This window comes from Trichomycterus rosablanca, chromosome 17, assembly GCF_030014385.1.
Source record: "Trichomycterus rosablanca isolate fTriRos1 chromosome 17, fTriRos1.hap1, whole genome shotgun sequence".
In the NCBI taxonomy this organism is placed as follows: Eukaryota; Metazoa; Chordata; class Actinopteri; order Siluriformes; family Trichomycteridae; genus Trichomycterus; species Trichomycterus rosablanca.
Genome location: NC_086004.1, coordinates 20,804,316 through 20,829,328, shown reverse-complemented (window position 1 = coordinate 20,829,328; position 25,013 = coordinate 20,804,316). Strand labels below are relative to the sequence as shown.

The 25,013-nt window shown below is 42.2% G+C and overlaps 1 protein-coding gene across 2 annotated transcripts in view; it reads right to left on the bottom strand.

Moving 5' to 3' along the window:
• The window catches only part of zfhx3b (zinc finger homeobox 3b), a 173,497-nt gene that overhangs the window by 138,205 nt on the left and 10,279 nt on the right, over positions 1 to 25,013 (bottom strand). The window contains exon 1 of one of the 2 annotated variants that reach the window (XM_063012345.1): positions 23,707 to 24,012. The exons of the other annotated variant lie outside the window; for it this stretch is intronic. The gene's annotated coding sequence lies outside the window, so the exon portion shown is untranslated. Of the gene's footprint in view, positions 1 to 23,706; positions 24,013 to 25,013 lie in introns of those variants that run through there. 2 annotated transcript variants of the gene reach the window in all.

The window sequence follows — 25,013 nt, the reverse complement described above, 5'->3', positions numbered from 1 at the left end:
TTCTGATTTTGGTTGATGTAGTGGGTTTACATCTAGTGAACTTTTGGTCTAACCTTCCTCTTTGGTCTAACATTGGTCTTCTTCACTGGGCTCTGAATCACCAACTGAATTGGAATCTTCCATAGTCGCCGTCTGTTGACTTTTGCACTTGTGTGGTGGGCAAATCAAATATTTGTTCATTCTCAATGACCCAATGTAGGCTATAGGCATTAAAAATAAATCCATATGACATCAATAGAGATGTCCCATATGTCAATACCCTACTGATGTGTAATACAGGTCGAGGTAGGAACTCAGTAGTTGCTCAAACTTTGGGTAGGCATCCTCTCAATGGGTAGCACTCCATCTGCCTTTACCCATCTCTAGAACAACACTGGAAAAGATCATTCACATCACAGGGACCTGATTAAGTTTTTAATTTACATTCCAATCAATAGCCCAAGTCTATTGACAATGCGTCTAAAACTCTATTTACCGAAGGATGCCTTGCTATCAATTGATCAATTGATGAGGGATCCAGCAGCCAAACATATGCATATATATAGAAAAGAGAGGATTTTGTAGGTGAAAATAAAATGACAGGAGAGTTTTGACCCAGACAGCTCATCAATACCCAAAGCAGAGCTGGTCACCTTACACCAACCTACCCCCAGTGGCATAAAAAGCTCAGATTGCTTCTGCTAACACCACCGATGTCAACAACAGGAATGCAGGGTGTACGTCAAGTGTCGGTTTAAATTCACAATTCGTGAATTTCATGAGTCTGGTACCGGGGTGACCAGTTTTGCTCTTGAGGTAAGAGCCGGACCTAAGGCCTTGTACAACTGGACACATTTTGTACAGCATCATTACCCATTTTAAATAGAACTCTTCATGAGGAATGTGTTCTGGGCTCCACTGTCTGCGCTGAATACTTTAAGGTAGTTCCTACGCCTGTATGAGATGCCGATGCTGCCCGGGAAACATAGAGAGGGATTGTTCGGGCCCAAGTTAGCACCACCATGACAGCCAGGAAGAGGTCCAGAAGATATTTTAAGCCTACCTAATGTTTGTTTGGGACTTTAGGGTTTGCAGTGTGAGTGTGAGACGGACCGTGCAAGAAGGACTGTGAAGGGGATGGGGGTGATACTGTCGATATGTCTACATTACTGTTTATCAACGTCCCAGCAACAAGTTACTTGACGTTGAAAATGAAAATAATTCCCAGTATAATTGCTTTCGACTTTGGGACAAGACATGTTCCTGTTCCGGCATGACTCTGCCCTCTCTGTACAAAGCAATAACCAAAGCTATGGTTTGGTGTAAAGGAATTTCAGTGGACTGCACAGAGCCCTGACCTTAATAAACCACTAAATTTCCCTAAACGTTGATTGCAAGTTGAGCCTTCCGATCCAGTATCAGTGTCTAGCCTTGCATTTGCTCTTCTGACTGACTGTAAACTGTAAATCCTCTCAGGATAGTGGAGACTATTACACTATTACATTAATGCTTATGTTTTGGAAAACTCATAGTCAGATACCTACATACTTTTGACCATGCAGTGTATAAAGTTAAATAAAAGTCCATAGAGAGTCTAGACCCTGACTGTTGATGAAGCGATATCTCATGCCCCAACTTTTGTTTTGCCGGTCAGGTAATAGCCAGTCTCCTGGTCACTCCACCTTCTGTTTCCCAGGCAGGTTAAAGAAAGGAGGACAAGTCCTTGTTGGCCAGTAGAAAGTGTCATCATGGCATTTCTGTAACGACTCTGCTGACTTGTTCATTCCTTCACATGAGATCATTTCGGACAGCTGACCTCAATATCAGCACAGCGCAAAATCCAGTTCTATTCTTTTGCTTTGTATGTACCCTTACACATGGCATAGGTAGTGTTTGTATTTGAAAACTAGATACTGTTCCTAGTCTCTCTCTTGCTTTAGAAATACACCGATCAGCCATAACATTAAAACCACCTCCTTGTTTCTACACTCACTGTCCATTTTATCAGCTCCACTTACCATATAGAATCACTTTGTAGTTCTACAATTACTGACTGCAGTCCATCTGTTTCTCTGCATGCTTTGTTAGCCCCTTTTCATGCTGTTCTTCATTTATCAGGACCCTCACAGGACTGCCACAGAGTAGGTATTATTTCGGTGGTGGGTCATTCTCTGCACTGCAGTGACACTGACGCTGGTATGAGTGGATAAGACACGGCAATGCTGATGGAGTTTTTAAACACCTTACTGTCACTTATGGACTGAGAATAGTCCACCAATCAAAAACATCCAGCCAACAGCGCCCCGTGGGCAGCGTCCTGTGACCACTGATGAAGGTCTAGAAGATGACCAACTTAAACAGCAGCAATAGATGAGCGATCGTCTCTGACTTTACATCTACATGGTGGACCAACTAGGTAGGAGTGTCTAATAGAGTAGACAGTGAGTGAACACGGTATTTAAATCCACTCATACCAGCACAACACACACTAACACACCACCACCATGTCAGTGTCACTGCAGTGCTGAGAATGATCCACCACCTAAATAATACCTGCTCTGTGGTGGTTTTGTGGGGGTCATGACTATTAAACAACAGGGTGAAAGCAGGCTAAAAAAGTATGTAGAGAAACAGATGGACTACAGTCAGTAATTGTAGAACTACAAGTGCTTCTATATCATAAGTGGAGCTGATAAAATGGACAGTGAGTGTAGAAACAAGGAGGTTTTAATGTTATGGCTGATCAGTGTACATAGCACTGAGATGTGGACAATCGTCACACAGAAGATGTTGTGCCCTTTCACCACCTGTTTCTGACAGTGAGTGACCGGAAAAAGACCAGGAGAAAGAAAATAATGCCCTGATAAATGTTTTGGGAGGAATTTTAAGTGCTACTTTGTCAGAGAGTGAGCTCAGCTTTGCCAGAGCCTAGCATAAACATATGTCAGGACTACATGCAATTACAGTAGAAAAACTTCCTCTCATACTGTGTATATGAATCACCACTAATACCTATACGCATTTGTGTGTGTGTGATGATGGATATTAAGACTTCATCTTTATACTATACGTACCAAACAAAATGGGTTAACAACTGCTGATGTCTCTCAGGCATTGCTCCCCCTTACACCCGGAGAGCATATACCACCCAAGCTGAGTGGACAAAGCAAGTCAATGACACCTGGCACCAACTCCATGTGCACTCTGTCGCTCACAAACGACTTAGCTCCAGGAGCAACTTCTTGGATGCCCCAGGGTCAGCGAATGGCTTAAACAGTGGAACAGCCTAGGCAATCAGACAGCCCAATGGATGGAGAGAAGGATCACCCCAAATGAACGCCTTGCCTCCGGCCATGACCAACAATGGACTGTCTGGAAAACCCTGAACCGCCTGCGAGTCGGCGAAAGACGCTGCAAGGCATCCCTGAAGAAATGGAACATAATAACATGTGATTCCCGCATGTGCAGTGAACTCCAAACCATTGAACATCTCATGAGATGCAGGTCTGCCGCGCTCGTCTGTGTTAACTACTGGAAGGACACGATATAGATGACGGCTGGACACGAGGAAGAAGAAGCAACTGTAAAATATAAGAAACCAGGCCAAATCTGGCCTTGCCATTCAAATAACTGTTGGCTATCAAAAGTGTGTACCTATATACAGTATGTCTGTGTAAAAAAAAACAAGCAAGAAATAACTCCAGGCCAACTTACTCTCACAACAACAGAACATTGCCGCCACTACCAGCACTAAACTTGCTCTATTTATGACTATGACACTAGTAAAGGATTAAAAATGGGGGCGTAGAACTACTTTTGGGTAAGTAAAAAAGGGCAATTATCACACTGGTCCTTGTAAAGCCTTCTTCTTATGTCTCAAGCCATAGCAATGCCAGGCGTATAATGGCAGTAAATATACTCTCTATAATATGGCGTTAGTCCAACATCCAAATCACATCCCATCCTATTTTGGCAGGACAAACTGTAGACGTTAAGCAACACTTGCATATTAAAAAGTGTGTCTAATCAGGCATTCAAATAGCAAATCCAAGCAGAGTATCATTTCAACCAAACAAATAAGTTTTCCTAGATCAGACATTCAAGCTTTGGTTAGCACGATGCCAAGGAACAATAAAATCCATAGTATTTAGGTGAGCAAACCCAGGTCAAGCAATAAACTGACCTGTTGTTTATCAACACTGTTATTAATCCTTGACAGATAGACAACACAACATGCACCATACAGGTTGTGCTCTAATTTAGTCCCATCCAGACAAAAAGGAACACTTTATTAACACAGTTGAGGTTGGACGTAGAGAGCATAGGAGTGTTGTTTGTTTATTGTTTATTAGGATTTTAACGCCATGTTCCACACCCTGGTTACATTCATGACAGGACAGGTAGCCACTCATTACACAAGGTTCATCAGTTCACAAGGTTACATCAAACACAGTCATGGACAATTTAGTGTCTCCAATTCGCCTCACTTGCATGTCTTTGGACCGTGGGAGGAAACCGGAGCACCCGGGGGAAAACTACGCGGACACACGGGGAGAACATGTAAACTCCACAGAGAAAGGACCCGGACCGCCCCACCTGGGGATCGAACCCAGGACCTTCTTGCTGTGAGGCAACAGTGCTACCAACTTAGCCACCGTGCCGCCCCCTTTAGTTGGACTAAATCGAACCCTGGTGTGATTGCTTAGGGTGTGAACACCTGTTTTTGAACTGGTGTGTACCAAATAAGTGAACCAAGAATGCTTGAGCACTGAGGAATGGGGACTTGGTTCGATTCTAAACAAATTCTGGTGCGATTTATTTAAGGTATGAGCACAATATGAATCAAAGGCATCTAAACAAACCAAACACAGATGCGGCACTAAACACTCCATAAGGAAACAGAGTGCATTGAAAACAATCATTATTATAAAGGTAAATGTGCAGCGGAGGAATTTGCTTAGCTGTTTTGACTCCTTTATTCATTTTGCCACCTCTTGCTGTGTTTCCAGTTGGTACAAATACCACCAGGTATGCACAACAATGTATTATAACAATGTATTATTTAATTGGTTGATCCAGACCAAGGGAACTGAACTATGTTTGATAACCTAAATGTTTCATATGTGCTACAGGCCACAAAAATAAGACTTTCCATGCTTGTGGTAATCCTTCATCTTCTACAGTTGTAGTAAGGACCCAGTTAAACCACGTCCCATGCTGGTGCATTAACAGTTAAACAGTATACACCAGCGTAGACTCGTATACCACACAGCCATGCCCATCCAGATGTGTTAGGAGTCAATGGGGCCTCCCTGGGCAGGTCAGGGCATGATCCCTGAGAATGAACATTCCAGAGGCCTCAGTAAGTAGACAGCACAACCATGGCTGGAATTAACCCTCATCGTCTGGGCAGCTATTTCCAAGCGTGGCCAGATCTCTGTGTCTCACACACACGTCCCCGATTACTCCAGCATTAGGTGATGTAATGCAACCTATTACCAAACAGATGTGCTGCTTTTCATCAAACACAGATCTTAAGTAGAACGGCGTTTATATCCCCTTCACCCAAGCCGAAAAAACAACACCAGGCCAAACGAATAATCTGAATGACTTTTTAAGTGGGTTGGGTTTGGACAGCTAATCATTTCTTTTGTGTTCACACGGGTTTTCGGCAGGGCTTAAACGTTAAAGTCATCTCAGTGGAAAGGACTATTTGGAGGACTATTTGTACACTACATCCAAGGTGAGGGAAAAGGAAGAAAGAGAGGGAAGGACGGGCCTGCTGGTTTCAGTTGAGGGCTCCGCCTTCCTCGGCCGCGATTGTAAACTTTTCTGTTGATATGCAAAGCAGTGTGGGTCACTTGGGTCCCCATGGCAACAGCGCCCCTGCTTTGCACAAATGTAATGATTAATCACGTTTTTTCTAACAATGGCCAGCGTCTGTGTTTCGACATAAACGCAATAAGGAAGTGTGCGCATGTTTGCAAGGGGGGGGCATACACACTTACAAACTCCCCTGCTGTTGCCTGTCCCTTGAACATGAGTGGCTTCATATTTACGGACATACACCATGTGCAGGTAGTGTGCTTAAAGGCAAGGGAGGGAGCCAATGAATGCTAAACAATTCTTGAATTAACCTAACGTACGATGATTGGCTTTATTTGCTGGTCTTGCTCCTATTTACCCAATTTACTCTTTAATTCATTTTAATAAAATGCTTTATCAAGGTGTGTCCAGAGCCCTTATGTGCATGGGTGGTGCATTGGGTGGTGCATTGGATAGTGCTGTCGCCTCACAGCAAAAAGGATCTTGGTTTGATTCCCCAGCTAGCTAGCCAAGGTCCTTTCCATGTAGAGTATGTTCTGTATGTAGTGTGTGTGTGTGCCCTGTGATGGACTGGTGACCTGTCCAGGGGTATTCCCTGCTTTTCGCCCGATGAATCGGACCCACAGCAACCCTTACCAGGATAAAGCGTTGGCAAAACAGATGACAAATGACAATAAATGCTATGTGATGGTGTACGAAGAAATGTGGTTTGATCCGAGTGCTTGGAAACTGTAATTGAATCAGTACCCGAGCTACTTTGACGCAGATTCACTTTGTCAGTTGAGCAGTACCATTAATTCATCATTGGGAATCAAAACAATCAGCTCTTTCAACTGACATACCTGAGACTGGAGGGGCGGGTGCAAATCTAATCAGCGGATTTTATTGGCTGGCTTCACTGCCACCCATCTACCCACTGTGTATCTCCGACGGGCGCCGAGTTCCTCCAACAAATTACAAAAGTGTGTCCTACAGCCAAATACGGAGAATAAATCATTCACTTAAAGCCCCGAATCGGAATTATCTACACGAGAACCAACAGTCGGCCGTCCCTCACTCTAAGTTAACAAATACCCCCATATGCGGGGTGTTATGTCTGTCAGCGGGTCCAGATGGGCAGGCGCGGCTAGTGGTCTGGCCTGGGAAAAAGGCCCTGCCCAAGACGGGAGCACAGGGTTCACTATGTCATGAAGTGAAACAATAAAATCCCAGCAGCCAGCAAGGGTGAGCGAGCGCTGAAAAGACAGGAGGGGAGCGCATGTGTTTGTATGTTGGGGAAGGGGGGCTCTTCTTGCAGATGTTGCCAGGCCGCAGTGGGTCACATAATCACACGCATTTGCATTCCTGATGGAGGGAGTTGGGATTAAGTGCCCTGAATGCCTTTCTCAACCTTGCCAGAGTTTGCAAACTCCAAAGAGAGACGGAATGAGAGAGAGGGAAGCAGAAAAACACAATAAAAGGGAAAAGGGGGATAGGAAAAGCAGAATAAAAGCACATTGGGATGGGAAATTGACAGACAGACATGTTAAAGGGGAGACGGAAGGAGCACGAGAGGAAAAAAATCGAACCTTGATGCGAATTGAAGCATTAATAAAGAGTAAAGAAGAAGAATGAGAAATCATGCATACCATATGCCTATTAAATCTATAGACATCTGTGTGAGCATGTGTGTGTGTGTGTGTGTGTGTGTGTGTGTGTGTGTGTGTGTGTGTGTGTGTGTGTGTGTGTGTGCGGGTGTGTGTCCACAGCTTGTCCCCTTTCCCAGGACAGAGGTCTAGGGGGCCTCGTATTTCTCTGTGCTGTCAGCCAGGCCTGCTAGAGAGACAGTGCTGAGCAGCTGTGTTCTACGAGGTGCTCTGGTTCTGAACACACATGTGCACATACACACACACACACAGCTTTTTGATCCATCTGTTTCAACCAATTCAAGACATTGTCATTCTCACACGCTGTGGATACATATACACTGATCAGCCATAACATTAAAACCACCTCCTTGTTTCTACACTCACTGTCCATTTTATCAGCTCCACTTACCATATAGAAGCACTTTGTAGTTCTACAATTACTTACTGTAGTCCATCTGTCTTTCTACATACCTTTTTATCCTGGTTTCACCCTGTTCTTCAATGGTCAGGACCCCCACAGGACCACCACAGAGCAGGTATTATTTGGGTGGTGGATCATTCTCAGCACTGCAGTGACACTGACATGGTGGTGGTGTGTTGTGCTGGTATGAGTGGATAAGACACAGCAGCGCTGCTGGAGTTTTTAAACACCTCACTGTCACTGCTGGACTGAGAATAGTCCACCAACCAAAAATATCCAGCCAACAGTGCCCCATGGGCAGCGTCCTGTGACCACTGATGAAGGTCTAGAAGATGACCAACTCAAACAGCAGCAATAGTTGAGCGATCGTCTCTGACTTCACATCTACAAGGTGGACCAACTAGGTAGGAGTGTCTAATAGAGTGGACAGTGAATGGACAAGGTATTTAAAAACTCCAGCAGCACCACAGTGTCTGATCCACTCATACCAGCACAACACACACTAACACACCACCACCATGTCAGTGTCACTGCACTGCTGAGAATCATCCACCACCCAAATAATACCTGCTCTGTAGGGGTCCTGACCATTGAAGAACAGGGTGAAAGCAGGCTAAAAAAGTATGTAGAGAGACCGATGGACTACAGTCAGTAATTGTATAACTACAAAGTGCTTCTACATGTGTTATTTTTCCCATAATATGTCACATTTCCGCTCTTCTAAAAAGCCTTGCTACAATATTTCAGAATGTGTATAGTGAATTTGTGACCATTGAGTCAAACGTGAATTTGTAAGGTCAAGCACTGATGTTGGATTGCTGTTGATCTTAAGAGTTCCTTATACCAAATTTAAACAAACCACATCATTTTGGACCTTGCTTTGTGCACAGGGGAAGATTTATGCTGGAATAGGAAAGGACCTTTCTGAAATTGCTGCCACAAAGTTGAACATCAGACATAATGATTCTATACACCTAACTTATTAAAATAGAACTGTTGTCCAAATACTTTTGGCAATATAGTTCAGCATAAAATCATGCCAGCCTTGCTGTAAGATAAAAGAAAGTCCAGAAAATCCTGATGAAACCGACAGCACTTCCTCTGTCTCTTGCTGCCGCCTCTCTCTAGCCTTTGTCCAGATCATTAGAGTGGAATGTGGCTGAATTGTTCAGAAATGTCTCCGGGTGCTGATGGATGGTAATAAGAGAGTGCAAAAGCATGCAGTCACACACATTCAATCATTGCAACACACACTCGCAAAACACACACTCGCACATGCATACAATAGTCGCTTATTCATGATAAGTAAAGCGACGGTACAACTAATTAGTTTTACTGCTGGAGAAACAACTGCTAAGGGATGACCTGTGCTGAGAGGAAGGGAGGGGAAAAAAGTGGACGAGGAGTAAATGCTACTAAGTCCAGCCAGCTGCTTTATCTTAATAGAGGTCAAACCTAAACTCTAAACCAGGGGGGATCTGGCTAGTCTCAACCTTGGTCACGAAGCACTTCCTCACTATCGGATCCCTTCCTACTCGAAATGTAGGTGCTGCATTATCTTTTCTCACTCGCGTTCGTTCTTTTTCACTGTCTCATTCGGTGCTATTAGCCTTTGTCATAATTCTATCCATGCTAATGACTTTCAGCACTGCTGTCATCTCTGCCGGAGACACATCTCAATCAAACAGGCCGCCTATTCTATAGAGTGCCAGACCTACTTATCAGCAGAACTAAATCCTCACAGTGTCAAGGGTTTTAGCTAAAAATGACACTGACTGGTCCTTCAAAACACTGGAAGAACTATAGAAACCTGGACTGCAAAAAAGTCAACTGAGTATGTATTAAGGGGACAGTGGTAGCCTAGTGGGTAGAGTTTTGGGCTACATTTCAGCTTTTCTAAAAAGATTGGTGGTTTAGATTGGCGATTCAAATCCAGGCTCTGCTATGCAGCCACTGTTGGGTCCTTGAGCAAGGCCCTTAACCCTGTCTGCTCCAGGGGCGCGTATGATGGCTGACCCTGCGCTCTGACCTCAGCTTCCAAACAAGCTGGGATATGCGAAGAAAGAATTTCATTGTACTGTACATCTGTGTATATGTATATATGACAAATAAGGTATATCTTCTTCTATCTTCTTATTAAAAATTGGTTAATTTGGCCACAAGTCATGTTATTTTTTTTTACTTTTTGTAGGTACATCATATTTAACCAACATTTTCTTCCAATTTAGCGTAGTCAACATGTCTTCCGCTGCTGGGGATCCCCGAATTTTTGCAGTTGAGGAGGGTAGATTGCTGCTCACGGCTCGTCTGACCTGCGCGCAGCCCTTAGCGGAACACTCTTTCATCTTTGCACGCTGCACAGGCGCTTCTCTATCTGCCAATCAGGGTCCTTACACAGCGTCTGAAGACCCCACCCACATAGTCCGGTCATCCCGCCCTAGCAGAAACGTGTCTGCTGCAGGCACTGCCGATTATGCTCGCTAGATGGCGCCCAGCCGTGCGGTGGCAATGCCGAGTTTCGAACCGCTTAATGTTTTACACTAATTACTCTTAAATGTGTGTTAATGAAGAAGTAAATGTGTGTTGCCCTTTAAAAAAAACTGATGCCTTGTTAAGGGGGATTCTTGCATTGATCCCACTGTTTATGGGTGACGCAGGAACCATAATTTTACATTACATTTTCAGCATTTAGCAGACGCTTTTATCCAAAGCGACTTACACAGTGAGCGGAACACAATGAGCAATTGAGGGTTAAGGGCCTTGCTCAGGGACCCAACAGTGGCAACTTGGTGGTGGCGGGGCTTGAACCGGCAACCTTCTGTTTACTAGTCCAGTACCTTAACCACTGAGCTATCATTGGCCCCACCATCACGAGCCTGGCCAACCAGAGTCCTTACACAGCGTCTGAAGACCCCACCCACATAGTCCGGTCATCCCACCATAGCAGAAACGTGTCTGATGCAGGCACTGCCGATTATGCCTGCTAGATGGCGCCCAGCCACCGGTGGCAATGCCGAGTTTCAAACCGAGGAGTTCAGAATCTCGGCGCTGGTGTGCTAGCAGAATATCACGGTGCACCACCTGGGCACCCGCAATGCATTTTTGATTAAACAGCAAGTCTCATGTGAGCAGAGGGTGTCTTTAGGTCAGTCCATAAGTGTTTTGCATATGTTTTCTCCCTCTCCCTCTCTCTTTCTGTGTGTGTGTGTGTGTATGGATTTCCTCTTGGTACCCTGGTGCCTTCTCACCAGAGCAGGAGTGAGTGGCTGTGCATGTGGCACTAATAGCTCAATGGTTAGTGTACTGGACTAGTAAGGTTGCTGGTATCAGCCCCACTACCGCCAGGTTGGAAATGTTGGGCCCTTGAGCAAGACCCTTAATCCTTAAAAATTTGAATTGCATTTAGCCACAACTGTAAGTCGCTTTGAATAAAAGTGCCTGCTAAATGCCAACACCCCGTCAATCTCTCGAGGGTGTTGCGACCCACCATGAGCCTGACTAGGATAAAGGTGAAGGGTAAAAAACTATGATTGACAAAGTCTCTAGATTTAGTGTTTAAATCATAAAACTAGTGTCCTTCCAAGGGTACTTGATTGCTTAATGTTATTAATGTTGTTAATAAAGGAGTAAATGTGTGTTGCCATTTGAAAAACTGATGCCCTTTTAAGGGTGGATTCCTGCATTGATTCCACTGTTTATGGGTAACGCAAGAACCATCACGAGCCTGGCCAGGTTTAAGAAAGACCCTGCAAAAGAAAGTGTACAGCTCAAGTACATAATAAACTCAAAGCACAAAGTTCGAACTGCATATTTAATCGACAACCGGTATTGCCGTAATAATGTAAGGATGCCTCTGACGATTCCCACTTTTAAAGTCAAATCCCCCTCGCCTCCTTGTGTCCTTGTGTCCTCATCTGACAACACCAGCTCCATGAGTTAATATTTGCTTCTCTGCTCATAAATTTGCATTTCATTAAACAAATCTGACCTAAATGCATTTTGAACACCCTAAGTCATTAGCGAAGCAATCTTCGGAGGAGGGCGCCGGCTAATAGGAGCTTGTTTTATCCTGGTGACCTGTGTGAAAGTGAGGAGGGATAAAATGTGATTTTGAAGAGGACCCCGGGACTCTCGCTCCTTAATCAAGCCCATTAGAGGCAGCTTGACGCTGGGCGGAGAGCATCCTATAAACAACACCCTCCTGCCACCTCCAAACACAGGGGGGAGTGTCAATGAGTGGGTAATAAGGAAAGACAATGAGTAAACAAGCCAGGGGGAGGCCAACCCCCTCTGTATAGGAATCTCCCCGGCCCTCTCCAAACTTGGCACGGGTGCAATAGCAATTAGCAACCGCGGCTGGTTGTTTTGCATTTGCATATAAATGCTCTAAACACGCAGGCATGAGCCGTGCCAAAAAAACAGACGGCTGCGACGGAACGGGCGAACTCCCGGGAGCCTCGCGTCGACACGGGCCCCTATGTCCCAGCTGATGCCCCCCCTCCTCGTTTGCCCACCGTGTTCAACAGGCTGCCATCCAGCAGCGAACCCAGCCTGGTCTCAGTTCCTGTTTCGAGGCAGATTGCAAAAGACACCAGGCAGGCTTCCTGTTGCTCAGATCATGTCACAAGAGTGCTTCTGGCCTCTCCAATGCTGGCACAAACACTCGCAGAGTATCTACAGGAAGTCAGGGTGTGAGAAATGCTTCTCTACTCACGAGCTGTAAAGTAGAGGTGCACTTTTCACAGGTTGTAAAAAGGGGTGAGCCTTCGGTAAGGAATGATAATAAGCACCGCCTGACGCTGTCCTATCTCGGCTAACAAAGCCTCTTCACTCATCGTGTGCAACATGAGCATGTCAGCTAGCCTTGGGAAAGCAGCTATTGTTCTTGTTCTGTACATGTAACAATGCTTTTCCTTTGCATGTCTATTCTTGATTTTCTCTGTCTCTCGATCTGTTTCCTCCTCAGTCCTGGCAGTTGTTATGACAGAGGCGATTCATAAAAAAAGAAGGAACGGAAGGAAACTATGAAGCAAGGGTCTGTGCTGCCCCCTTCCCCCATCCATTTAACTGTAAACAGTGTATGTGTGTGTGTCACCTAAAAGACAGAAACCCAAAGACAGGACAAAACACACACACACACACCCACACAGACATACAAAGGCTTACCCTACTAAGCTAACTAAGAGGGAAGTTCCAGGCTAGCAATAACTAACTAAATGGACACTGATGCTTTTTTTCCACTAAGCTCCAACTTGCAGCTTCACTCCAGCTTCGGTTCGCCAGGTAAACTTGGCTCCAGTGCAAGAGACTTTCACCTACAAGTTTACAGACAAAACCTGACACCTTGTCATGCAAGCTTTTAAGACTTCAGATGCTCCTGCCAATTTAATGACTCAGATGAAGCATTGTACAAATTAGCTTTAGATCTGCGGCGACTTCCAGCAACCGCAGGCGGTTAAGAGCTCGGGCTCGACAAGCCTGGTTCATTACAGGCCTTAGGTTGTGCTGCATAGAGAAAGAAAAAAAAGAGAGATGAGTGTGAGAGAATATTATCTAGTTTCATACCGGCAACAAAGGGTAGAAAGCACAGAAACAAAAGACTAGCACCTTACAGTAAGCAATCCACGAATGTTGCATGTGAGAGTCCAGCCTTTCACCTCTCCGTGACCCTTTCCTCCACATACTCAGTCTCTATTTTTGCTGGTTTTTTTCACTTGAGGCTGGTTTGCCCGATGAGGAGAAATGATGCATTGTGTAAACCGGTTGCAAAACAACAAACAGATGAAGCGGCTGCTTCTGTAGCGTGTCGTAAAAAAACAAAAAACTAGCCCACAAACTAGCTCATTTTATTAAAGAGCAGGCACTTGACAATACTTACGCTACAAATAAAAGTGTTTATACACTGACCAGGCATAACATTATGACCCAACATGACAACATTATGATAACAGCACCCGTTAGTGAGTGGGATATACCAGGCAGCAAGAGAACATTTTATCCTCAAAGTTGATGTCAGAAGCAGGAAAAATGGGCAAGCGCAAGGATTTGAGCGAGTTTGACAAGGGCCAAATTGTGATGGCTAGACGACTGGGTCAGAGCATCTCCAACACTGCAGCTCTTGTGGGGTGGTCTCGGTGTGCAGTGGTCAGAATCTATCAAAAGTGATCCAAGGAAGGAACAGTGGTAAACCAGCGACAGGGTCATGGGCGGCCAAGGCTCACTGATGCACGTGGTGAGGGAAGGCTGGTCCGTGTGGTCCGATCCAACAGACGAGCTACTGTAGCTCAAATTGCTGAAGAAGTTAATGCTGGTTCTGATAGAAAGGTGTCAGAATACACAGTGCATCGCAGTTTGTTGCGTATGGGGCTACAAAAGGGGGACCAACACAATATTAGAAAGATGGTCATAATGTTATGCCTGATATTATTGATAACATTTCAACGTATTGTTTGCATGTTAAAACTGCAAGATACAAGCTAATATAAAAGTGCAAGACTGACATCTGTACACACTTGTCAGAGTACAAGTTTTGCACAATTATGGGGTTTTTCTTTAAAAAAAAAAAAAAAAAAAAGAAGAAAAACACCTTTTTATCTCAATATAATGTGTGCTTGTGTCTGCGTGCATGCATGCAGACGATCAGCCAGACGTCTTTGTATACCCAAAGAAGGTGTAATAACCAGATACAGACAGGAGTGATTTAATTGTGGTCCTATATAACACTTAATACCAAGTAAAGAGCACCTGGCAAAAACAGGTTACACCCTTGAGGGGGGGAGGAGGGTGTCCGACGGTGCCAATTAAACACCTCGGCCAATCAGCCAGCATCTCTTAGGGCCTCCAGGATCCGCGAACCAATCGGCGCTGTCCCTCTTGCACCTCATTAAATGCGTCTGCGATAGGAAGGCGACAGAGAGAGACGAGATTTTTTTTTCGATTTTAATTATAATGTCTGGGAGGAAGAGAACACTGTGTGGTAAACAATCATCGTTACAATTAAGAACAATGCCACCTACACTGAGACAGGAGACTCGAGCCCTGGAGCCATTAAATCTTTCACCGCTACTGTTTTGCTCATTATATTTATCTCATATAGGTGATTCAAACGTACATGTCCATCTATGCATTGCTGACAGAACTGCATCACTTTAGCAAAAGTGTGAGGTGAAAACACAAACAGACATAAAAATGACATAAAAACTGGCTTTGGGAGGTCAAACACGTATATTGAGGCACCAAATGGCTGCTCTTTTTCAGATTAATTTGTCCACATACACCGATCAGCCATAACATTAAAACCACATCCTTGTTTCTACACTCACTGTCTATTTTATCAGCTCCACTTAACATATAGAAGCAATTTGTAGTTCTACAATTACTGACTCTAGTCCATCTGTTTCTCTGCATGCTGTTAGCCCCCTTTCACGCTGTTCTTCAATGGTCAGGACCCCCACAGAGTAGATATTATTTGGGTGGTGGGTCATTCTCAGCACTGTAGTGACACTGACATGGTGGTGTGTTAGTGTGTGTTGTGCTGGTATGAGTGGATAAGACACAGCAGTGCTGATGGAGTTTTTAAACACCTCACTGTCACTGCTGGACTGAGAATAGTCCACCAACCAAAAATATATCCAAAAATATGTCCTGTGACCACTGATGAACTCAGACAGCAGCAATAGATGAGTGACCGTCTCTGACTTTACATCTTCAAGGTGGACCAACTAAGTAGGAGTGTCTAGTAGATTGGACAGTGAGTGGTCACGGTATTTAAAAACTCCAGCAGCGCTGCTGTGCCTGATCCACTCATACCACCACAACACACACTAACACCCCACCATGTCAGTGTCACTGCAGTGCTGAGAATGATCCACCACCTAAATAATACCTGCTCTGTGGACTCAGTCAGATGGACAGATGGACTACAATCAGTAATTGTAGAACTACAAAGTGATTCTATGTGGTAAGTGGAGCTGATAAAATGGACAGTGAGTATAGAAACAAGGAGGCGGTTTTAATGTTATGGCTGATCTGTGTATTTATGCCAGTATTGTGATAGCAAGAAATTGGCCTTGTACAGATACACAGACACACACATATAATGAAGTGTGTCTGAACTATTTCGAGAACGGATAAAAAAACATCACACAAGCAACAAAGAAAATGTAATCATCTTTGTAAATGTACACAAGGAGAGAAAAATACATCGTATGTGCGGTGGCTTAATTATATTTTCAATTATTCCAGGTTAACAAACTGCAGAATCTTTTTCTTCCGTGTTTAATTGCTCTTTTTTCAATGTCACAATGTCGAAGGGTGTTCATTTGTAGGCTTTACGTGTCTTATTTGTGTTTAACAAAGAATGAGATATTGAATACATAGTTGAATGAATAGGGGGAGTTTAAATTAATATCCTCTCACTGACTGGCTTTTATTATGGCTGGTCAGAATACAAGTTTTATGGATCATTGTGTATGAAGAAAATTGAAAAGACAAAAACAATTCTGTAATCTACGTGTAGCCTCTATTAAAGAATATACCATGTACTGGTAAGATAATGCATGATAAATAAAGTTGGAAAAATCAGGTATTTGTGTGTGTGTGCACTTCAAGACAAAATCCAGTAGAGAGGTGTTGTCATATGGAGAGAGACGCTCAAGCATTTAGAAGACATTTGACTGCTTTGCTGTGGTCAAGTGAGTTGCACTGAGCTTCCAGCGAAACAATGGCAACGAGCGCCACACACACAAAGGGTCTATCCCCCAGCTCTTAACCCCTTCCCTACCGACGCACACATCCTCGGCCACAAGAGGTTTAGTTGTAATAGGTGCTCTCATCCATTCACGTTCACGTGCCCACTCCACCACAGTTCATAAATCCCCTGTAACATTTCAGACCAAAGTAATAGATATCCGAGCTGAAGAGGTGCGAGGCCTGGAGCTGATATTGAACGAATTCTCCGTCCCCTCTCTTTTGCTCTTGTCCCTCCTCTCTCCGACCACCGCGGGGGACCCGACAAGCCGCCGCACGTTTGCGAATGGATCGTGCTTTTTTTGTGAGGACCAAAACCGTAAAAAAAAAAAAAAAGCTGAGAGGGGACGGAGTAAGTAAGGGGAAAGTAGCGGGGACCTCTGTTACCCCTCTTTTCTTTTGCTCTAATCCTAAGGAGGATAAGCTGAACGGTACACAGAGAGGAAGTGCCAGGGTCTAACCCATCCCTGTTCTGCATTCCTACAACACCAACACACACACACACACACACACACACAGAACCTGTCTATCATCCCCTCGAATATGTACATTTAGCAAGAAACACAAACATTGCAGAGCAACACACTTAAATTCACGCTACATCCTGTACGTAAACACTTACATTTCCATGCACTGTCTTTATTCTAGACGTAATAAAGAATAAAAACAATAATTTATAATATACTTTGACTATGGCATTCAAAAAAAGACATGCAGTCTAATAATGCTGCTCTATTACACAACATTAAATACAGACACAATGTAAGCTCTGTAATAAAAAATAATAATCAAACATCTTAATATTTGCACAATTCCTTGTGCATTTGATAGTTTCATCTAAAGCAAATATAATTGCTTTGCTAATAAGATTTTTCACAGATCTGTCTTAGAAAACAAGGTTGCAACAAGATAAAGACTGCAAAATAATTACAAAGGTACCGTAGGACATGATCATGTACTGGCAAAGAAACATTCACGTTAGTTATTTAAACTTCCAGACTATTAAACCAACTCAAATACGAGTATTTTACACTCAGTGTGTCACAAACATACATTCGGATATAAATCCTGATGATACAAATGATCTTTCTGATCAATGATCAGTAGTAAAGCATGACACAGAGCTGCTACATCATGCTACAACCTACACGGTCAATCTAAATATTAAATCTTTAAATATTTCTTCAGTGGTATGAGTACTTAAAAATACAGTATTATTTAAATATATATATATATATATATATATAGTAATAAATTATTATATGAATAGATAGGCCAATAGATTTTAATATACAAAATATAGTAAATAATATTTTGAGTTAATACATTTATTAATTTAGATAACATTTGTTAATATATAAAATATTATTACTGATAATATCAAGCAGAGATTGAACTCCTTTTAGAAAATACATTCTGCTTTTTAATAAAACCTAGTAATGTGGGGCATGCTTATCTCAAAGCCTGTACCATATGTCTGGACAGACTGTTGATTTTAACATGTGCACACACACACTTATTTCTCTGCATGCAGAATAGCGCTGCTTCAATTACATAACGCACATGTCGGTATGACTAGTAGGGTGGCAGCTTGCCTTATTTAAAACACATGCAGAAAATGTCGAATGCGGCATCAAAAGAGGGCAGAAGGGGAGAGAGAGAAAAAGAGAGATAAAGAGTTCAGGTCAAAGTCACAGGCCACAGGGCCCCATGCGGCGTCATTTTAATGCGTTCTAGCCTTTTGTGATGGTAAGAGGCGGTCGAGAGCTGGACGCTGGTACGCTGATGCAGAGCAGAAGGCTGAGGAGCAGAATGGGACTCGGTCGTGCACCATGTCAGCCGGCCAAGAATCCAAACAGATGCCACGGCAAGGCCGAAACACAGCTGGTTTACTAGCATTAATGGGAAAGGGCAAATTTAGACACTCACGGATATAAATATAATATACGACTATCACTTTCTTGGTGAAATTCATTTGATAGATGGACAGAGGTTGTAATATTATACACCTTAGATTTGCTTTAATTACATTATTATATGCATGTGTTTTTTACAAGGTAGGCACAGTGCTTCTCTGTCGCAATATTTGTAGATATGTAAGATAAAACTCAACAGCTTAGATAATGTGTGTGTGTGTGTGTGTGTCTGTTGTTGTAATGGAGAGGTGAGTACAGTTTGCAATTCCTTTTTATTTTAAAAATGTAATCCTTATGCACATCTTTCCAACCCTATGAAAAAAACATTTATTAATAAATTAAAATGCAGGTGTACAATGCACAAAACCCATACCCTGCCTATCATGAATAAAACCTGTGAGACGATTAACATGATAACATATTGTCAAACATTAAACCGCAGAAAGCTCTGCCAAATAAAATAAAAGCAGGAGCAAAAGCAAAACACTAAAAATGGTAGCATACGAAAGAAAAAGGATCTGCAAAGTGTACTCGGTTGTGGTTGAGGCTGTGCTTGGACAGGTAAAGTGTCAGTACCCCCACCCACACGAGCTCGTCCTTTTAGCGATGCCACTGATATGGACGGCATTGTGCTCAGCCTCTCTGCGGGGAGACTGGAAGAACTGGTCCTGACTGCACGTTCTTACATATTCAAAACCATCATGTGTAATCGGACCCACTGCTCCTGCTAACCTAATTTACACACATACACAGCGCTCGGCAAATGGAGGTGGCGCTACATTTTCTTTTCCCTGGCCCCTCAGCACGACTGGATTAATGGGAAACTCATGACAAGGATCGGCTTATCCATACACACACGCGCACACACACACACACACACACACACACACATATATATATATATATATATATATATATATATATATATATATACATATATATATATATACTAATATATATATATGTATATATACTAATACCCACAGACCTCATTTACAGTGCAGAAACAAACATGGCAACCATTAGGTAAAATATGATTTACATTTTTGGAAACTGAAAAAATACATGCCTAATCTATATAAAACAACATAACTGTATAATATACTTCAGAAATTTAATAATAAAAAAATTAATAACATGATAATAGCATCTTGAATAGCCACACTTGAATCACAGCTATTAATGGCAAATACAATCCAGTGAGCAGGCCACCATCGGCCCAAAGAGGGCTCTCTACCACTGAAGACATGACTGGAGCTTTCCCTGAGGGTGCCAGCCTTCAGAGATTATAGAGAAAGGATAGGGAGGGGTAGAAAGACACACACCGTCTCCCCCTTTTCTATATTCCTATGACAATGTCCATTCGCATACACCCACGGACATACACCCCATCACTCAGACCAATAACGCTAAGCATGCCACCTCATTATCCTGTGGTCTTCATTCTTACACCATACATAACCGGGACAAGATACAAAGCCGCGAAAAAGGCCTCAGGTAGACGGGGAGGAAAAAAGAAAGCAGCAGTGAACATTTCTACTGCTGCTCAAAAATAAAAAATAATTCAAATCCTGTATCTTTTTTGACATGTTAAAAATATGGTCATATCAATGCTGCAAAGACCAAAATGAGACAGCTGTTACTTGATTGGTAAATTATTGTTACTACTAGTGTATAATAATAATAATAATAATAATAATAATAAATGTGGTGTTACTGTTAATATATTTTACCTATTTTATTATTATTGTTATTATTATTATTATGGCAATTTTAATTACAGCTATTAAAACACTGAATTTTCTCAAATATAAATATATTCCAACTTCAGAACTGCACATAGAAAACAAATATTCTTAACAGCAGTATGTATCCTTTAAGAGAAAACTGTCAAAGGGGGCTATGTATCTATGTCACATGAATAATACATAAGATCATCTTTGCCTCCACAGACGCATATTTTTAAAAAAGCGAATAGTCTGAAGTAGAAAGAAAATATGTCAACATAATTATGTATATACAAAAATACTGGTTAAAACATATAAATATATGCATACTAAAAAACATGACAAAAGTCGAATTTAAAAAATCACCTTTTCAGTCAGGAATCAGGTCTACAACCTACTTACAAAAACAAATCCAACCAAGACTGAACATGTTGTATTTTAAAACGTCCTTCTACGCTTATTCAGTGGTTTGCAGGAAACGAAAAACGGCTAACTAAAAAGGGAATAAGTGATAGTGACACCTTGTAAAACCACAATTCAAACACATCCTCTGCTCAGACAGAGATTTTTTGTAGCCCGGAATTGCACTGCATACAGTCAACAACAGAGAATCTTTTTTTATACCAATATGTCATTTAACAAATCAAAATAATAAAAATTCAGTCGTTACATATTTACTACAAATCCAAAAGTAACATTTCTAACAAGGAAGCCGTATTGAATGTCAAGCTGCCAGTCGATTGTTGAAATGAACTAAATCTACCATCGCAGTATCCACAGTAAGTGCGAATAACAGATAAATATCATATGCACAAGGGTCTCAGAAACAAGAAAGATGGCATGGCACATCTTTGTTTTGTACAGCTTGATAAAGGAGGGAGAGGAAGAGGAAGCAAAAGGGAGGGAGAGTGTGTGCAGCACCTGTAATATGCTATAGATCCTTTTCGGTGTGACGCTTGTAATTATTGCCACCCCTCAACCACGGAGCTGGGAGCCACAAAAATCCTGACTTATCTGTCCTTCTCTTCACTCCCTCCTTCTCATTTTTTTTTCTCTAAAAAAGGAGGGGGCTGCGTAAAAAGGGAAGAACACTATGGCCCACTATGCCCCCTATGAAAATTAAGGGGGAAAAAAACACAAATGAAAAAAAAAACACCCACACTCATACAAGCCTGAACACTCCTTTTTAAATAATCTTAAACAGATGTAGTACATGGCTTAAAATGTTTACACAGGTAGACTTGTTGTGATTGCTCATTTGCAATAAAAACGAATGTATTTTATGAATAATAATAGTGTTATTATTAGTTTTATAATAATAATAATAATATATTTTTTATTCAGCTCACTGTTACTTTAGAGGTTGTAAGCCTCCTACAAGCTCTGTAAGCTTTTTCTAGCTAAGACAAGTCGGGAGGGATGAAAGGTCTCAGAATTTGTTTTTCTGACCCCTTCCCTGATTCCTTCCACATGACCCATGGCTATTTGACCTGTCCTATCCTGTCCCTCTAGGTTGCGCTTTTCTGCCCTATTCGACATGCGTGCCTTTCTCCATGTTAATAAACACTTTCAAACTGAGGACGTAACACATTACGAATGTAGTCAGTTCGATATTTTAACATCAGGCAAATTTCTAGCTCTCTGAAACACATGACTACACACCTCTAGGCTTTGTACGACCCTTGTACACAAGTCAAACTCACTGTCACTCTTTCCCAGTCCTTGCAGACCTTTCCTTTTCTGTTTCCTTTATCTTACAGTGACTTAGTGACCCCTTTGCTCCTTTCTTTTTGCAGTGTGACCCCAGTCCCTGAGCCTCCCCCTCTCTCCAGCCTCCCCAACCCCAGACTCCACTGGCAAAAAAAAAAAACACATTCTCTCTAACTCTCAGTCGCCAAAACTCATGGCTCTGGTTTCTTTCTATCTCCCCGCATATAGTCTAGCCTTTCATTTTTGTGTCCATGTGTTTCTGCTCTGTTTTTTTTTCGGATCTCATCGATGTGTCGGCGTCGTCGCAGAGCTGCGTCGCGTTTCTGCTTTTTACTGTCTTAATGAGGGAACTCACCTATGTTTTCCTTTACGCTAATTTAGGCTCCCGTCTCACCTTTTCCCCATTTTATTAACGCCACACCTGTTCCTTTTTAACGAGTTATAATATATCTATACACGTTTCTTCGCGTTTCGTCCATTTTTCGTGTTTTTATTTAGCTACACGCCAGCTTTAAACGCTGAAATACGCTAGGTTGTGAAAAACCGTTAAAATTTGAAATTCAAGTTGCCTTTGAACTTTGCCGACGGTGCACGCGATGGCAGGTTTTGTATCGCTCGCGCTCGTATTCTGACAGAAATGCGTTGATTTAGATGTTTTAATAATTAACATTCTTTTTTTTAATCCTTTAATACGCATAAATGTTGTTTTGTCTCGTCTTTATACTGTTCCTGTATCCTCCAGTACAACCCTATGCTGGGTGTGTTTATAAGGAAAAAGGTTTTTTTTCCCGAGCTGGGGCTTAAGCTTCGTGCGTTCCCCGGAGCAGAGCTCGACCTGAGCCGCTGATATGATGAAAGGAGACCCGGGGCTCCCTCCATCTTTATATCCTACACACACACACACACACTCCTAAACATCCTCACACACACGCACACACACTACCACCATCGATCTGTACGCAAGTCTGTCTGGGATTCAACAAAAATAAACTCGACAAAGCCATCGGTAAAAGAATGTATACAAGAAAACAGGCGAAAACAAAGTGACGCTAAGTAGAGAGGAACTGAAATGCAAAGCAGGGCGGAGAGAAAACGGCACTTTAAGTGACTGGTGGAAAAGTAAAGATGTGTCCAAATACACGGATATTCGACTCGTGGAAAAGCAGGAGAACGATACAAGACATGCAGGGGATTCTGAATGAAATGGAGCCGCGCTTGACGCTTCCCGGTCACCAGACACGGACGGAGCCACTGCCCGGACGAACGTGCTCCTCTCCAGGCTGCGAGCGGTCGCAGCTCCCGCTGAACACCTGGCTGCTCCACGGACACGCTTTTTTCATTACCAACACGCTAAAAGCACCTCACTTTACACTGTTTACTCTTTTCTGAATACTGCAAATGAATCGAAAGGCGGAAATGTGTTGTAAATCCGTGGTTTGTGGGCAACTGTTTGGAAAAGGAACCGCTGTCTTGCCACTTTCTTTCCTTCCATTGGCGAGAAGAACGAGGACGAAGGACCAGATGTAAACACAGGTAACGATATCATTAAAAGGCGAACAAATAAAAAAAGCACTTGCATCATGAAAATACCCAGCGATTGCCTGCTCTTTGTCACACCTAAAGCGGGCACGATCGAGTAAAAAGCTCGGTAAAAGCTTGCCGTAGACCGCTACTGGAAGTGAAAAGCACCGTAGCTCGGCGTAAAGATAGAAAAGAGAAACGGGGAGAGAGAAAGCAAAGTTGAAACTTACAATTTTTTTGCTGCCGCTTTGAGATCCTCGCTTTTTAATCCAGTATTGAGTCGGTTTGGCTAAAGATCCCATCAAGGCAGTCCGTTTTTGGTCAGTTTGCGTTTAGGATGCTAAAAGAAAGATCATTGTTGTTGCGGGCGAGCAGAGAGAGGGGAAAAGCCGAAGTATTAGTTGTAAAGGCAATATAAAAATAATTTGGATGCAAAGCGGACGATGAGTCTCGTGTTAGAGGGAGAGAGGAAGAGGTGAAAGTGAGATCTGATGATTGAAAAGAAAAAAACTCTTTGGATCTTTATTCCTGCTAATTAGTTTCCTGCAAAAAAATGGCTGTGATTAATTCAGTGCGCATGTGCTTCATTACACAGGCACGACGGGAAGGGCTAATTAGCCACCTTCTGGATCAATAAGATTCAGCAAAGGAGAGCGCCAGGGAGAGAGAGGGAGGGAGGGAGAAAGAGGAGGAGGGAGCGACGGATGGAGAGATAGATAGATAGATAGATGAAGAAATAGAAGAAAGTAATGATCAGGAATTGAAAATATGGAATTAAGTACGGTAAAAAAGTAAGGGTTTGGATTAGAAGCGAGGCAGCCAAAGTGCCGAGAAAACCAACCGCACACAGCAGTTTTACCTCTGATTTCGGTCGCGTCTTTAAAAAAAGCATTAAAGACGTTACATTCTATTTTGTATCGTTTCATATGCATATTTACATTTATAGATGAATCATTCTTATTAATAGTTTACAGTTAATTTACTTTAATCACTATTTTTTTAGGGTGCATGTGTAATCATAGTGTTGACACACTTCTGATACAGTAACTCAATATCAGAATTATTTTTGCATAAACAAGTATGTACATTTTCTTTCTCTTTAATTATAAAAAAAAACAAGATTAAAAACAACTGGACAATATTGATAAAGCAACACGGAATTAGAGCTGATGTTAACTTTTGAAGGCGTTTTAAAGCAATAACATCTGGATAAGAAAATACACTTGAACACGCACACTAAACGCGAAGTAAGTTAGTTCAAGTTAACAGCATCATGTATTTCTTTATTTATTTTTTATTTATTTTTACAAAACAAATTATTTACAATACCATATTTATTATTATTTTCCCAAGAAAGTTTATATATGTAATATCTGTACGTATAATGACACAGTTATTATAAAGACAAATCGACATGTTGTTTTTAATACAATTATGTGTGAAATAATAATAGCAATAATAATAATAATAATAATAATACAGAATGCATGTCTACAAGACTACCTATTATTTCGAGTGTGTGATATCTTATGTTGAA